The 17,203-nt window shown below is 44.6% G+C and overlaps 1 long non-coding RNA gene across 2 annotated transcripts in view; it reads left to right on the top strand.

Moving 5' to 3' along the window:
- The first annotated feature begins 4,484 nt into the window (after positions 1 to 4,484).
- The window catches only part of LOC142826706 (uncharacterized), a 47,815-nt gene continuing 35,096 nt past the window's right edge, over positions 4,485 to 17,203 (top strand). For both annotated transcript variants that reach the window (XR_012900911.1, XR_012900910.1), the window contains exon 1: positions 4,485 to 5,021. This is a non-coding gene — a long non-coding RNA (uncharacterized LOC142826706). The remainder of the gene's footprint in view (positions 5,022 to 17,203) is intronic.

The following is a 17,203-nucleotide window of genomic DNA, read 5'->3' as shown; positions in this document are numbered from 1 at the left end:
GGCTGGCAGCCAGTGCACTCCCAGCCCTAATCCTGGGGAGCCCTCTGGCCCACCATGCTGCTGCCTCTGTATCAAAGGCAGCAGTGCAGGGTGGCAGGTGGGAGCTAGTCTGTGAGGGGAGCTGGTTTAAAATCAGCTCCCCTCGCAGACTGGCTGGCTGCCCCCCTATGCTGCTCCCTCTGATATAAAGGCAGCAGCATGGGGCAGCATCAGCCTCTGCCCACAGGTGGCCCGAGTTCCCTGTGGACTGAGGCTGTGCCAGCATCCCACCTGCCCCGCAGAGCAGCCTCCCCCCACCCCGATGCTGCTGCCTCTGAAAGAGAGGCAACAGCATGGAGCATGAGGGGGGCAGGCAGGAGCAGATACACGCAGGGAAATGGCTTTTAAGTTGGCTCCCCCAGAGCACTGAGAGGAGGAGCAAGTGGCTCCACGGAGCTTGCACACATGGAAAGCCAGCTTAAAAGCAGGCTTCCTGCCTATATCAGCTCCTGCCTTCCCCCCTCACCCTCTGTGCTGCTGCCTCTCTATCAGAGTCAGCAGCGCAGGGGTGGGAGGGGCAGGTGGCTTGATGGGATCTGGTGCTTATGGGAAGCCAGCATAAAAGCCAGCTCCCCACAGGTACTGGCTCTTGCCTCCACCCTGCTTGCTGCCTCTGATAGAGAGGCAGTGGGTGGGAGGAGTGCATGTAGACATTAGGATTAACCAGTAACCCAGCTGTATTGGTTAAATGTTTACATGGCTATAAGCTACCATCCCTAGTCTAGAGCAGCAGTTCTCAAACTGTGGCTCAGGACCCCATTTGAATGGAGTCATCAGGGCCTACTTAGTCAGGGGACAGATGTGAAGCTTGAGCACCGCTGCTTTGGCTTAGACCTGCTGAGGCTGATGCTCTTGGGCTTTGGCCTCTCTGCTTGGGGCACTGGGAGTTGGGCTTTGGCCCAGGTGGGGGAGGGCTCAGGGATTGGCTCAGGCTTCAGCCTCCCTTTCTGGGGTCATGTTGTAATTTTTTTTTGTCAGAAGGGGGTTGTAGTGCAATGAAGTCTGAGAACCCCTGGTCTAGACATTAAAGATCCTGTAGAGTTTCTCATAATACTAGGGATTTACTTCAGTATCCTGCCCAAAATGTAACCTTTCCCCCATAGCTGAGCAGTGTACAAAGCTCTGATTAGCTGCTATTCTCTACCTCTGTTGCAAATGAGTATCAGTGGTGTAGAGGGTTTATGTGTGTAAACCCTAATCTCATCCTACAAAGAGCTTTCCATGTGCGGGGAAATCGTGTGTTTGCATGGATGTGCTTATAGGTCAGGGTCATAGTCTGTGACATTCTTTGGAATCCTTTTATAAATGTCATCATTATTCATTAGTATTACTATTATAGATAAATGGCTAGCATTACAGGCCTGAAAGTGCAAAACATATTGGGCTTAGTCCTGCAAATACTTACATGGGTGAGTAATTTTACTCATTTGAGTATTTCTTTTGACTTTAATGCAAGTGCTTCAAGATCAGTAATGTTTATCAAATGTTTAAACTCTGGGGGGAAATAATTTAGGGGTGAAAAATGAATTCTCATGTTAAACAGTTAAATTTCCAATTTCAAGAATATTTGCCAGCACATATAACTTTAATTCATCATAAGTTTTTGCCAAATAATGTGCTAAAGGATCAGAATTTGTCTTTCTTAGTCCCTGATTTTGGGGGAGGGGGAAATAATCCTTTAAAGTATTTTGGCTCTAGGGACAAAAATAGCTTGGACTTATATATGAGCTTATATTGGAAAACAATTTTTGTTACACTGTCACATAGACTCTGAATGGTTGCTGTTAAACAGAAAAATAATAAAAAAAAACATTCAGTTAATGTGTAATTAATAGTTTGGCATTTCCCAAAGGCTTTACCCAGGACCCTTTCTGTTTCTGTTTTGTATTACTGCACTCCTTTGCTAAGTATTTCCAGATCATAGAGATTTAGATAAGACATGTTCCAGAACTTATAACATTTTTTATTTTGACTTTACTGTATTTATTAGTGTAATGAAAACAATACTTTGACAAATTCCCAAATAAATGGTAATATTCATCCTGTGTAGTAAAGTGGAATGTTCGGTGGCTCTCATCCATCAGCTCTTCAACCATTCCTTCATTACACACACAAAATTAATTATGAAAATCTTTGTGCAGATTCCTTTTAATAAACTAATTTGATTAAGGCCCTGATCCTGCAGTCAGATCCATGGAGGTGGACCCTTGCACCCAAGAGGTAAAGTCAATGGAGCTTTGCATGGGTTCAAGGACACTGTAGGATTGGTACCTAAAATACTAGCATCCATTATATATTTGAGAGAGTTTGTCTGTCTGTGAGTCTGTCTGTTTGTTTAAGAACTCCTCCTAAAGGCTAAGAGCTAGGACCACCAAATTTGGTATGCAGTTTTCTCTTATCATAACTTAAAGCAAGGTCAGGGTTTGATTGTGCCAGGAAAATGGGATGTGCCTGGAATGGGATTGCTTCTCAGAAAACCATATAGAAAAGAGACAGAAGCACCAGGCAGGTGAAAGGGCCTGGCTGGGGTGTGTTCCCTCTCTGGAACTGCCCCAGCCCTGAACCTTCCACTCCTAGGCTATGTCTACACTGGTGGCTCCTTGCGCAAGAACACGTCCACGCTGCCATGTGTGAGATGTGCTTTTGCCCGAAAGCGCCCATGGCAGTGTGGATGCGCGGCAGGGATTCTTGTGCAATACAATTCTATAGCTAAAATAGCTTTCTTGTGCAAGAGAGCATCCACACTCGTGCTTCTTGCGCAAGAGCTACGCTCTTTTCTTACAAGCGGAAGCTGTCTTGGCAAGAGCTCTTGCGCAAGAGAGCTTACACTTGTAAGAAAAGCGCGTAGTTCTTGCGCAAGAAGCCGTCTCTTACCACGCCGTACTGTAAATCTCCTTGCGCAGGAGCGGGTGGGCAGTGTGGATTCACTGTGGATTATTGTGCAAGAACAGTTGTTCTTGCGCATGAAGCCGCAAGTGTAGACATAGCCCTAGCTGTCCTTTAAAGAGGGTGGGGGGCTTAAGCCTCCCCCAATTCAGACAGGAGCACTGCTGGCTGTTCCCCTTTGTGTGGGAGTGAGGGGAAAGTACAGAATTTGCTGCATTCCTCACTCTGGCTGGGGAACATAGGGAGCAGATGAACGTAGACCTGCCCCAGCCAGGGGAATTGCATCCCTACTCCAGCTGTGCCTGCTGGAGCTGAAGCAGCCGTGAACAGGCACTCTCCTGGCCCCAAGCTGCTGCTGTAAAAGAGGGCGAGGGTGGTCCTCTCTCTTGTAGGCAGTCTGCATACTGAACCTCTTATCCCCAATCCTACCCCAGAACGATGATTTAAATGAAGCATGCACATTTTCATTTTATTTTCCAAAAAACAAAAATTAATTGAGTTAAGGACCCAAGCAAGGCTAGGTAAATCAGTCTAATCTAATATAAATCTATCTAATCTAATCTAATTCCTATTCTTTAGTATGAGCATAATAAAAACTGTGTACATGGGTTATTTAATACAATGACCACAATTCCTAAATGGAATAGCTGGGAAAATCATAGATTAATAATAGATTTTATATTAATAGATTAATGATCTATATTATTAATATATTAATCATAGGTTAATAGTTTAAGGGCAGAAGAATCAATTATGATAATATAGTCAAGTCTTCTGCATAACTGGCCAAAGAGCTCCACCCATATTGACATGCACCCTACAATTTGTATGAAAGTATTTGTGTCATTTAGATCCCTGCAGTGCCTTCCAAGTGGGTGAAAGGGACAACTCCTGTGTAACAACTGGCTCAATTGGGGCCTTAGGTTGAGAAAACTTCAGGGCAGAAGTAATTTTCTTCACTGAGCTTATTCAAATAATAAATAATAATACGTACTCGAGAAGTCAGATTGAGACCCAATGCTTGTAATGGTGCAAAAGAGAAGGCTGGCTATGAGTGCAGGGGCTGGTCTAGTTGCAGTCTCAATACATCTCCCCTTCATAGTAGAGCTCCCAGATCTCTTAGGGTTTGTCTACACTGCAAAGAAAGACCTGTGTCAATGTGTCTCGGTATACAGGCTTGGGATTGTGGAACTTACACAATGGTACTAAAGATAGCTGTGTAGAAAAAGGTGGATCTCAGAGCCTGTACTCTGGCCCAAGCTGGAATGCCTATAGTTCTTTCACTTCAGCATGAGCCCCACAAGCCTGAGTCTGTATAATCTGAGATGCATTGCATCCATTTAAAAATTTTTTGCAGTGCAGATATACCCCAGGAGCTGTAGCAGTGGGTGTGATCTCCTGGCTACCTATGACCCCCAGGAGGTACAATGTCTCCATCAGGGGCTCTTGTAAGGGAAATGCAACTCTGCAACAGCCCAGGGATTTAGCTTAACACCACAATGAAGCACAGGCCACTTAGCTAACAACTGCCACTGAAACTCCCTTTTCCCAAAGCATACCACAAAAGGAGGATCAGCTGAAGTAATTCAGTCAATAACTACTATCAGTGTTTTATCAATTAATGCTAATTTTGTGGTGGTGTTGCAGGTTGCTTATGTCTTAACACAAATGATTCTTCCCCATGTGACTGCATGCCAGTCAGCATAGGCCATTTTGGAAAGGTTCGTGGCCCAAAGACACAGCATGTTCAGCTAGAGAAGAATGAAGAAAAAAGGCCACAACTCCCAACAATGAGCATCTACCCACCTCCTGCAGATCACTGATTAGAGGAGGAGAATCCCCAGTATTGAGAAGGAAATTGGCTCTTCCTAAATGCTTTGCTGGATTCTCAGCTGCTGTAAATTCAGACAGATCTACTTCAGTCAGGGGAGCGTTGCCAATTTACATTCCCTGAGGACCTGGCTCCTTGGTGTTAAGGCCAGACAGGGCCATTCTTCCCCCCCCAAGCCTGTATTCTGGTGTTTGGTTTTGGTTTAGGCTTGAGATGGGTGTAGTCTTAGCAAGGCTGATGCGCCCAAGGGTGCTTTCCTTCCAAGGTATTTTAAATGTTTTTTCAAACAATGTTTTCCTCTTTGGTGTTTATAACAATTGTTCTCAAGTTTACACAGAAATCTATTAACTCTTCCTTCCTGATGGATCTGATCCTGTTCCCCCTTGAAATTCCTGCTAAAGTTGCATTTGCTTGAAGGACAACTGGGTCTTGTACATTACAGTAGTTTATTGGTATACTCCTGTGTGCTGGGATGCGTCCTATGTTGGTGTTGGGCATTTTTGGCAAGCTTGCAGAAGTAACTGAAAGAACTCATCCCACATCTTTTCCTAGCCCACGTGCTATGTTTCTGTACACACATTTGTGCGGATATTGCTATACGAACATAGGGGGTTGGGTGGGGGAGGAAGAACTGTGTGGAAGCTTTAGTTTGATACTAAGAGCTGCATATATCTTGTGGCTTTCCTGAGTATTTAAAAAACAGACAATATCCTCAGTTCTTCTAAAAGATCATGCATGCATGATCTGTCTTGGTGAACTTAGGGCTTTCTGTAAGCTTTTTGCTTTAATGTTACAAACATTGAACAGCGCATACTAATACTAACATTGCTCTTAATACCCAACCTTCTAAGAGCAGATTGTTTGCAATACGTGTACAAAACGTTGGGGTCCACATCTCTCTTTATAAATGCTGTCCCATCTGCAAACTAATTGAGTCTGAATGTAATGAATTTGAAGACAAATTTGTAATCCATTAGGTGTACAACTGACTACCGTACTTGTGTAACATCCAAGTTTTATTGTCTGTTTTCCGCTGATTCTTTGGACAGTACAATGAAAGTGATGACTACCATGTGTTGATATACAGAGTGCTCCTGGGACCTAATGCACTACAGTTCAGAGTGATTAAATGTATTTTTCTATGCTTAAGAAACTAAATGCTAGATCATTCTTATCTCTATGTATGTGAGAGGTTATTTATATATTTCATGTTGGAGGGTTTCTTAGGACCTTAAAAATGATTAAGCCCTTAATGTTTAGGTCTGTCAAAAGGGCTGACTCTTGTTAAGGTCTCTCTTGAAAAGAACGCTTTTTTAACTGTTGTGTTAGAATAAAAGAAACATCTCTTTTTTTTTTATTAGCAATTAAAAATAATGAATTCAGAAATATACAAGTTTATACATTTCTTGCTTCATTTTGCCTTCTGATGTTTCCTGACTTTTAGCATAGGGAGACACTTGGAAATGTGGGGATATTTGAAGAAGGGAAGGAGAACAGGAAGGAGTTGGGCAATATAATTATCCTTACCCTTTACGAAGAGAGGGGATCTGCCATTTTCCCCATCTTTAAAGAGAGAGGAAGTGAAGTTTCTCTCCTAGCAATGGAAGTTCCTTGCCCATTTTCTTATGTATGCAGCTGGGTGGGATTTTCAAAAGCATTCTATAGTAGCCTAACTCTCTGCTCCTGTTTAAGTCAGCAGTAAAACTCTCATGGCTTCAATGGGAGAAGAGTTAGTCCAACCCTGAATACTTCTGGTTTTTAAACTTATATTTCCCCTGTTGAGTGATCACATAGAAACTGGAATGAGACACTTCCTAACATTTCAAAATTTAAGGCAACTTAATGCTTTAAATAACTTCAAATTTTAAACAATCTCTTCCATTTTTGGTTTATAGATTTTTTTTTTTTTCTTTCTTTTGAGGGAGTGGGACCATATTCATGACTTGGACTAGGGGGTCTTGCCCCATAGCTTAGCTTATATTTTAACTTCAGTGAGGTTGACTTCCTGTGTTTGTGGGCAGATTTGGGCCCATTTGGTGCAGAAGTTGCTGGTATTGCTGTGTTTGTCATGGGCTTACCTGCAGAGGAGTTGCTGGGTCAACATGCTGTGAGAGAGGGCATGGAAGGGGAAGTCATGCCATAGTCAAACTGAACAGAGAGCCTGAGAGTCCTGTTAGGCAGGGAGAAGAAAGAGGACTCTGAGAAATGGTTCACTTTCACAGGCATAACAGACATTCTTCAGCAGTTCCGTATAAGCCACCATGGCTGTGTCTACACTGGGCCACTTATTCTGGAAAAGCAGGCGCTTTTCCGGAATAAGCTGCAAGCTGTCTACACTGGCCGCTTGCTTTTCCGGAAAAGCAACGACGATCTACTGTACAAAATCAGCCGCTATTCCGGAAAAACTATTCTGCTCCCGCTTGGGCATAAGTCCTTATTCCGGAACACTGTTCCGGAAAAGGGCCAGTGTAGACAGCCCAGTAATCTTTTCTGGAAAAAAGCCCCGATCGTGAAAATGACGCTCGGGGCTCTTTTCTGGAAAAGCACATCTACATTGGCCACAGACGCTTTTCCGGAAAAAGGGCTTTTCCGGAAAAGCAGCCTGCCAATGTAGACGCTCCTTTTCCGGAAAAACTGAAAACGGAATAGTATTCCGTTTTAAGCATTTCCGGAAAAAGGTGCCAGTGTAGACGTAGCCCATGGGAATAAGGGTGGGGAAGGGAAGTGGTGGGATTGTAGTTGCTTTGTTTGCAATTACACGGATCTGTGAGCACAGAACCTTGTAGAGTGGGTCTCCAACCTACGATAGAAGTGCTTGGGGGGTTCTAGATTTCTTTTTCACCTGCCCCTGCATAGCTTGCCACACAAAGCTCGTTTTCCCCTAGGTTTGGGCTAGGCTGGGAGTGGTCAGCAAGGAGTATTCAGAGGGGGAGAGCAGAACAAGGGGTTGTTGAGACGTGAGCTAAAATGGAGACAATCCTGAGTCTAGAGTTTTGTGTATGTTTCTCTTTATTTTATCCCCCTTCAAGGCATGTGTGGAGGAATTGTAGGCTCTATTGAATAGAAGTCAAGACAGTGCTTTCTGAGGAAGTTCATGTCTCAGACAGTTGCACATGCTGTAGGCTCCAAATCAGCCAGGCAATTAAAAACAAGTTTAGAGCCAACCTTAATTACCTGCCTGTTTGTCCATGTGCATTTTGTTCTGTGAATGTTTTTAAAATTAACTCCCCTCTGGGATTTGTTTTTAAAAAGTCTCTTGCTCTGGCCCCTGCTCTAGCTTTGTTGGCACTGCCAGGTTTTTTGGCAAGCTGTTCTTTCCACAAATGGGGGTTAGAGAGAACACACAGCAATAAAAATCTGAAAACACTTGAACAAACAGATGCATACTTTACCCTAGCAGCCTTTCCCTGGCATTCTAATGGCCTACAAATCTTTGAGTTAATTGTAATTTTTAAGTACAGAAAAGGCAAGCAATATGTCATAGAATCACGCAAAGGACTCAAAGAAATTGCAACCCCTGCTTTTGGCTTTGTGTCTGTGCCAAAGTGAGGGTGCGGTCAATCAGTTACACTTGTATAAACCCAGAGTAAATTCTATCAACTTCAATGGTATTGCTTTCAATTTATAATATAGTACCTGAGAATCTCTGACTCATCTTCTCCAATGATTTTGACTCTTCAAGAGCTATTCAGGAGAGCTGTGTGTATTTTTTACCTGCTGAAGGGAAGGCAGAAATGTGCCCAAATTTTAGTTACCCTAATGAATGTCCCTATATTTCTTTAAAGAAACGTGAGTTTTATATATAAATCCACTCCTCTGACCCGAGGCAGCCTTTTACATTGATTTTTAAAGTTATTGGCCAGTTCTTGAATTCTTTGCTTGACCATTGCACAGGCAAATTCCCATTGGCTTCAGTGAGAAGTTTTCTGAGGCTTGACCTACACTAGAGCAGGCAGATTGACTTAAGGTATGCCATCCAGCTACGCAAAATGAAGATTGAACAGTACCAGACACCAGCAAGGGTTGATCTCAGTGTTGGATTTGTCGACAGTGTCCAGACTGTGGGATGCTGTGTGGACAGAAGAAGGCACCCGGAAGTACTTCTGGAAGGTCAGAGGGGCAGCCTTAAAGCCCAAGCACTGTTGGGAGAGCATGCGTGCTTAAAGGGATCCTCCTGGTCAGCCATTGCTCTGCTCCGGCTTCTGGCTTGCCTACCTCATAGAGGGAAAGCAAAGCTGCTGCTGCTTTTTTTTTTTTTTTTTTTTTTTTTTTTTGGCTCTGGTTGCCCTGCTTTCTCAGACACCACAGGAGTTTTTCTGGTTTGTCGGTTTGTCTGTTTGCTTATATGTTTGTTTAGGTTTTGGCTTTTTTGGTTGGTTGTTTGTATTTTTGTTCTTTCGTGTGTGTGTGTGGTGGTTTGTTTGTTGGCTTTTAAAAATTTTTTTTTTATTTCTTTATAAATAAGGGGAGCAGGCTGAGGAGGGGGGGCAGGACCAGGCACAGGACCAGGAAGGCCATGGCCTCCCGGATCGCAGTGCAGCTGTCCCTGTGCTGCTGGGCGAATTCGTCCAGCAACTTTTGGTGCCACTCGGCCTCTGCCTCCAGCCTCCTTTCCATTGTGTCCTGCATCCTTAGCAGGACTCCAATGTGCTGGCGCACCAGGTCTGAGTAGCTGGTGCCAGTGCCAACGGGTTTCCTGTGGCCATCTGGGTGGTGGGGCAGGTGTGGTGCCCCCTCCTGGTCAGCTGGTCCAGCTGTGGAGGACAAGAGGGAAAAGTCACCAGTCATGCATGCTCACCCTTTCCCTGAGAGGGCATGCCCTCCTTTTTGTCAGCTGGCAGTGCCTGTCCTAGGGTCAGAGGCTGCTCATGTGCATCTCAGTAAGGCATGGTGTGGCCTGGCCCACAGCCATGGCCTCCTTGGAGCCCAGAAGGTGTGCAGGCCACCATCCTGTCCCCCCTCGCACACACCCCATGGCTGAGTAGCACAGACAAGTATCAGGCCACGGTTGGGGTTCCCACAGAGCACTGAGAGGCCTGCAGCTGTGAGGCGATCCTGGCGTCTCCGACCCTTGCCTGCCCATCACATCACTGCCTGTAGGAGCAGGTGGTGCCTAGCAGCTGTGAGGGTGCAGAGGTAGGATGGCCCTCCCTAAGGGTGGCCATGGGTGTGTCCCTCTTCTCCCCCCCAGCTGTGATCAACATGACATGTCACAGCACTGCACCATCCGTTTTGCTCCCGCCTACCCTGCCCTGTGTTGTAGTGGATCTCAGCACTCACGTCCTGATGTTCCCCGGGTCCGAAGTTGCCTGGGAGGCCTCCTGGGTTTCGGCGTCTGGGTCTTGGGTCAGGGTTGCTGTGCTCCTGCTGGTGGTGGTGTCTTCCTCCTCCTGCTGTTGGACTGCTGGTGTTGTGCTGGGGTGTCTCCCTGGAGTTCTGGCGGCTGCTGATCAGGGGTCTCCAGCCGAGACTCCACTAGCTGCTCGGGAGGCAGGGGTTCTACCTGCCCCCAGGATCTGGTTGATCTTATAATACGCACAGTAATGCGGCACTTCCCCAGAGCGGGAGCTGTGCTCACGGGCTTGAACGTACTCCTGCTGCAGCTCTTTAACTTTTGCCCTGACCTGCTCCAGTGTGCGAGGGTGGTGACCTTTCTGGGAAAGGCCTTCTGCCATTCAGCCATAAATGTCCGCATTCCTCCTTTTGCTGCACTGCATGGCCTGGAGGGACTCCCCTTCAGCCCAGAGTCCCAAGAGGGCTTTTATCTCTGGGCTAGACCAGGAGGGTGCCCTGGAGTTCCCAGGGGGGTGAGTCCCTGGAAGGGCCAGGCGGGTTTGGGGGGGGGGGGGGGGCTTGTCCCTGGGACATGTGTCCCTACCGGGAAGAGCTGAGCTGTCAGGGTCCTCTCTGGAGCTGGCTTGTTGCTAGAGTGCTGAGCCTGGGTGCCTGCGCCTTTTAAAGGTGGCTGCAGGCAGGAACAATAGAGTTGAAAGCTGTGGCAGGAGTGTCCACCAGGGGTTCTTTCTGGAGGCCTTTTCTGTCGACGTAACTTCTCCCCTGCGTCCACACTTACCTTTTGTCAACAGAGTTCTGTCGACAAAGGAGTTATTCCTCATAGAATGAGGTTAACATCTGTCAACAGAACTCAATGGCAGTGTGGACACAGGTATAGTTTTGTTGACACACCTGAAAAGTATAGAGCTCTTTTTTTTTTTTTCCAGGGGATGAGGGCAGGGAGGGGCTATTAGGGAGCTTCCCCCATGCACAGCTGACCCCTAGCCTCCCCCATTCAGTCAGGCTAGGGGTCATCCAAGGGCTGGGGAAAGGCTGGAGCTGGGGTCAGGGCTCTGTGGTGGTTACCCAGCTGCTCCTGGGACAAGGCTTCATAGTGGGTGGCTGTCCTGTGGGCCAGGGCTGGAGCCGAGGCTGCGGTGTGGCTGCTCCTGGGATTGCAGCGTGGTTGTTCCCACTGGGACAGCCGCACCGTGGCCCCAGCTTTAGCTCTGGCAGCTACCATGCAGCCCACCCTGGCTGCAGCTCCAGCCCTGGGGAAGGGTTGAAGCTGTAGCCAGGGCCTTGTGGCAGCTGCCCATCACATGGCCCCACCCTGGGAGGATCTGGGGAGCCACCATGTGGCCCTGGCTCCCTCCGACCCCACTCTCCCACTAAGCCCACCACCACCAGCTTGCCTTCCATATCCAAGGAAGGTGAGTGCTGCTGCGCAGCTCTGCTGAGGAGGTGGGTGGGATTAAAATTCGTTGTGCATGTCTGCATAGGCGCGTACCCTAGGAGGGAACTTAGGTATCTAGGACTAGGCAACTAAGCCATATTTTGCTACTTAGAGCCTATTTTTCAGAGTAACTGAGTAGTTACTTGAAATGTTCGTCTCTAAAAGCCAATCTCAGTTTTATTTATGTACTTTAACATGAATTTGTTATCAGCTTGAGCAACCCAAGCCTGAAAACTGTAGTCATAGGCTTTTCTTAACTTAATTATATACAGTCAGCTCAATTTCACCCTCAGTTGCATGGGTACACCTCCTATTGGAAAGACCCCATGGTCCCGATGGACAGCTTTGTAATCTTTAGACAATACTTCTTACTCTGGGATGAATTGTCATTTCTGTGCTATTTTGGCAGTGTAAAGTAATAAAGGTAGTTATATTCAGGTAGGAAAAACTGGGCTCATGAATATGTGACGATAGTTTAAATGATTGTTTCCTGATTTGTTTTCCATGAAATCCTCCTCTTTCCTAAAAACCTCTTAGCTTTTTTGTCAGTCTCTTATTATGAGATCCAAGTATATTTATCAGACTATTTTCATCAGTTTCCTGGGCAGGCACAAGGATTGTTTGTTAAAAACAACACAGTGTTTCAATTTCTTGCCATGGTAGAACATATGTTAGCAAGCTGCAACCTAAGTCAGCTAATTATTCCATGCTGTGAGGGACTGCAGATAATAGTCCATTCAAGAGCCACCAGAAGTTCAGGAATGTATTGTCCTTCTCTCAAAAAGCAAGAATTGGCTGCTTTACCTTGCCAGGAACATTAAAATGCATTGCAATTTGTTTACCAAAAAAAAAAAAATCAGTTCTCCTCCCTGTGTAGCAGTAGAACTCTGCCTGCTTCGTATTTAATTCAATGGTGGGGGTGACCGCTTGTTGAATACATGTTTAAAATCAGTGGCTGAGCATAACAAGGCATTTATCTTTCTGTTATGAAGAATAGCTTCCAAACTCAAGAAAGATGCAAATGTTGCATTCTATTACAGACTTTAGTGATCACCAGTGGATATAGCTATGATCTATTGTTAGCACTTAATTTGAGCAAGTCGCAACTCTTTCAGCCTTTCCATCCTTCTGTGTAATGCAAAAGCAGCTATAAATCTTGCTGACAATACTTCTATATCTGTAGGCAGGCAGATTTGCCATGAATAATACGGGAACAATATGTTCCGCATAGCCAATACACATTAATTGTCCCTATAGTTTCTCTTATAACTGGTAGAACGCGTCCCTTCCATGTGATCAACTTTTACAAACCAAAATGCAGGATTGTCCTAGATCAAAAGCCAAATTTGGAGGTGTTTGGAGGTCATCGCTCTCATTTCAACTGCCTCATTGATAGCTTTACTTCAGTGTTACTTTGGCTGTGCTCATTCCTGCAAATACTTCACCTGTAACAGTATTTCTGGGAAAGACATTGAGGCTATGGATAATAGTAATAGGCTGTTGCAGTGATGTCATTTTGGAGGCCATATTTTTTAGATGGAACTAAAAAATCTTCTTTCTTGTCTTATAACCTACAGACTTTCTAATAACCATCTTGCTAATCAACACACTTTATAATACTACCTCAAAATTGGTGGTCTTTCCAGCTCTCTAAGCTTTAATAGTAGAAGCTGTAGTGAGCCCTGATATTGCTAGGACTTGATGAATTTTTATTCAAAAGATAATGCTGAACATTTCTGAATACATTATAGGGTATGTTCCTAGTCAACTCACATTAAATTATACATGTCAAAATAAATGCAGAAATGAAGCATGTTCTCCATCTTCTTATTTGTTTACTTATTTATTTGTAAAATACTGTGGTGGAGAATACCAGCAAATTGTGGGTGCTTTACTTCTAGGTAAAGGGAAGTTTAACCCTAGTTAGATCTGGAGTTAGGATCCCTCAAAATATGTGCTTGTTGAAATCCAAGGTTCTAGTTTGGCCCATTATTGAAAAAGGTCATTTTCAAAAAGTTGAGCTAAATCCCTGTTCAGATTTTGAACACTGCTAACACTCTGAGGTTTGTGTATTGAGGCTTTTGGGTACAGACTCATCTCTTGTCTCAGTTCTTCTTTCTTGAAACTACCATATCAAAACTGCTCTTTTTGATACAAGAGAAAATTAACTGAGTATAAGATCCACATTATGAAACATTTACCTTATTGCTCAAAATCTGGACTATCCAATAGTTTATAACTTTTCTTCTGACTATTGAACTAACATTTTTTTCATCTACTTTCCTATTTGCAGAGGAATCGAGAGTTTTCTCTGTTCTGTGACTTGCATATATTGCAAGTCTTCTAGGAAGGACGTGCAGTGTCATTCTCTGTAGTGATCTCAGGGATTTGGTGTGGCGGAAAAGATGGCCTCAGGGAAAACTTCTATGTGCCACCCTCTTCTTAATTCCCCCTCTTTTTTCCTTTGGCAATATAGCCGCTCCCTGAGTTACGAACAAGTTACAGACCAATACTTGGTCCGTAACTCGAACTGTTTGTAACTCGGATCCCATAGAGTTACATGGTGACCGTGCTGTTTGTAAGTGCGGATCACTGTTCGTAACTCGGATCCGCATTTACGACTGCTTTGGTCGTAAGTGCGGATGGTCGTAAGTGGAAGTGGTCGTAACTCGGGGAGCGGCTGTAATAAGTAGAGAGATGGCACAATCAGTCTACCCTATCAAGAACTGAATGACACACTTGTATTCTCTGATGTTGCGTCTGACATGGTGGAAGGAAATGTGACTTCAGCAACTAGAAAACAAACCCATAAAGTTTATTGAAGTTGATTAAAAGGACCTCCAGAATCCATGGAAGCTTGGTTATTTTTCTAGTGGCTACTCCAAGTGCCCAGATACCAAAATAATGGCATTTGACACATGTTTCCCCTTCTTTCTGGCTTAAAAAAATCCAAGCCAAGCCCGTATAAAGACCTGTGCACATTTAAAAAGTTGAATGGTACAATGCCAGTATGAACAGTGCTTTTTGTTATGGTATGTCCCCTGCAGCTGTAACGTGAGAACCCCAGCGCTGCTGGTGGGATCAGTTAGTAGTACACAAGCTGTTACAGAGTGTAAAGCAGCCTGCTGGAGCTCTGCCAGTGATATAATGTTGGACTTGTTCCGCCATGTGTGCCATAGATTTATTTCCCACAAGACAGTGCATGTGCTTTACCAGACTTGACAGATACGGTAATAGAAAATGACCAGCAGAATGTAGTATCTGACACCCACCCTCTCAGTTTTCTGCACTGCAGATTTGCTGTAGTGCCAGAGACAATAGAACTAGGCTTTGCAGACTTTCTATACCCTGGACCCCCAAACCAGCCATAATTTATTATCCCACACTCCCTTATAGTCACATCCCACTGTCCTTTGTGGCAGTGAAAGGCATGGGTTTGAGGTCAGGGGAAGAAAAGATGTCTGCTTTTTGGGTGGAGCCTAGTGGAGGTGTTAAGGAAATGGAGATGGAGACTCTGGATGCTGGGGTAGGGCGTAAGCACTGGCATCTTGTGGAGGTGCTCACTACAGGGTGATGGGATAAGTTGGGTTATGGAGGTGTAAGGGTCCTCCACCTCCAGGCCCACACCATGTTCTTCTAGATCCTCCATCACCTCCCATTCCAGGCCCACACAACGTTTTTCTGGGGTTCTCCAACACCTCCCATTCCATGTACACATCGTGTTCTTCCCCAGGAAGCTCTGCTCCAAGATGGGGATGAGCCATGTGAACAGCTGGGGCCGCAGAGTGCAGGTAACCAGCTTCACCGCTTTAAATGAATGCTAATGGAGCAGATACTCAGCTGGCATAAATTGACACAGTTTTATTGATTTCAAGGGAATGCTGTCCATTTACACCGGCTAATGCTCTGGTCCTGGGCCAGCACCTTGGGTGGGCAAAGAGGCAAGAAGAATAGGGGAAAGGAGAGGCTCCAGTTGGGAAAGGCCAGCCACTCCTGGAGCATGAGGGCACAGAATCTCCTTTTAGCTTGCGCACCTAAGGTCCTAGTGGATGCTCAGACTTACTGTGACAACCCCCACTTTTCATTTGCAACTTTGCTGGCTGACATAACCCCCTGTAGGAGAACTCCTTCAGCAGAACAACAGCTTTCTGCAAAGGTTCTAGGAAGCTACCACAAGGTCGCTAGAGTAATACTGGCCAAAGAAATATGAATGTCTTACTGTATTTAAAGGTATGACCCCCACAACAAATAATGGAGCAACGGTAGTGTGGGTAGGTATACCCATGCCAACTTAACTTAGCTAGAGCAGAGGACAGTAGCAGAGTAGAGATGACAGCACAGTCTTCACTGCGAGCTAGTCAACTGAGTACATACTCCAGGCAAGCCATTTCATGGTGACGTTCACAATGAATTCTAATAATCCTTTTGCACCTCTATAGCACTTTCCATCTGAGGAGTTCAGGGAGCTTTATAAATATCAATGAAATGAGCTCCATGATATTGTCCCTCATAGTAAGTCTGAGGCAGGGAAGTATTACTGTCCCTATTTTATAGTGGAGGAATCTGAGTTTCAAAGAGAGAGTGAGTTGATTTCACACAGGAAGGCTGAAGTACAGCCAGAGCCAGCATTATCCAGCCTTTCTGTCTGAAGCCCACACACAGGCAGCTAAATAAAATTTTTATTGGCCAGATTTTTTTTCAGGGGTGCTGAATTCCCAAAGATCCAGATGCACTGACGGAGAACTGTAGGTGCTAAGCACCTCTGGAAATCAGGCAGCCTTTATATAAGTTCATTGTTCTAAGTATTTTGGGGTGTAAACATTTAAAATGTGGTCCTATGTTCTTTTCCCATACTCCAAACAGTTATTCATGGTGCATTTGCTCTTTCTTTTGGAACCTAATTGGTTCCTTTGGTGATGGGTTGAGGATGGATAATGAAATTAAAAAAAAAAATCACAATGCAATATTAACTTAAATTCCTCCATGCTAATAGTGGCTTAGAGGAAGACCAGATCTAGTAAAATAGATTTGAGACTTTAGGTGTAATAACTGGTATTCAGGAGCCTGCTCAGCTGTATAGGCATGCAGTAGATGGCTGGATTCATATGTGTTCTCACACACATCTGCTAATGTAGAATTGAGTCCCATTGCAAATGTAAACATCTAGTAACTTTATATAAATCTAGGACATCCTCTGGAGAATTTTTGCTTCATAAATTTTTTTGGCAGCTTGGGATGGATACCATCTTGCTCCTATATGTTAAGTGGAAACTGTACCTGTTGCCGTTGTTCTGAAATGTCAAATGCAAAGAAGTATCTTGATGCATGAACAAACTCAGAAATATGTATGAACATTATTTTTTGCAATTTTAGAGTTTAGTGTAAGTCAGTGGATACATTTTTCTCATAACTATTCTTGAACTGTGTATTGCATGTAATAGCATACAACATAACAGAGATAGTGTTTACCTGAATTATGAAAGAGGTTGCAGCATTTGGTAATATGAGACACTCATATTGCATACTTGTTTTGGCTTAGGTATTCCTTATAGGTTGTGATATGCACTGCTTTTTTTTTTTCTTGTGGCATGCAATTGCAGAAACACATGGCGATTGCATCCTTTACATCTTATCTGCATGCCACATGCTTCAAAATAACATACCAAATATTGAAAGGAACCTATATAGAATACATGTGTCTAATGGAGAATCCAGCA

Source organism: Pelodiscus sinensis, chromosome 2 (genome assembly GCF_049634645.1).
Source record: "Pelodiscus sinensis isolate JC-2024 chromosome 2, ASM4963464v1, whole genome shotgun sequence".
Taxonomy (NCBI): Eukaryota; Metazoa; Chordata; order Testudines; family Trionychidae; genus Pelodiscus; species Pelodiscus sinensis.
Note: the sequence above shows the minus strand (reverse complement) of the source record. Positions and strands in the feature narration are given on the sequence as shown.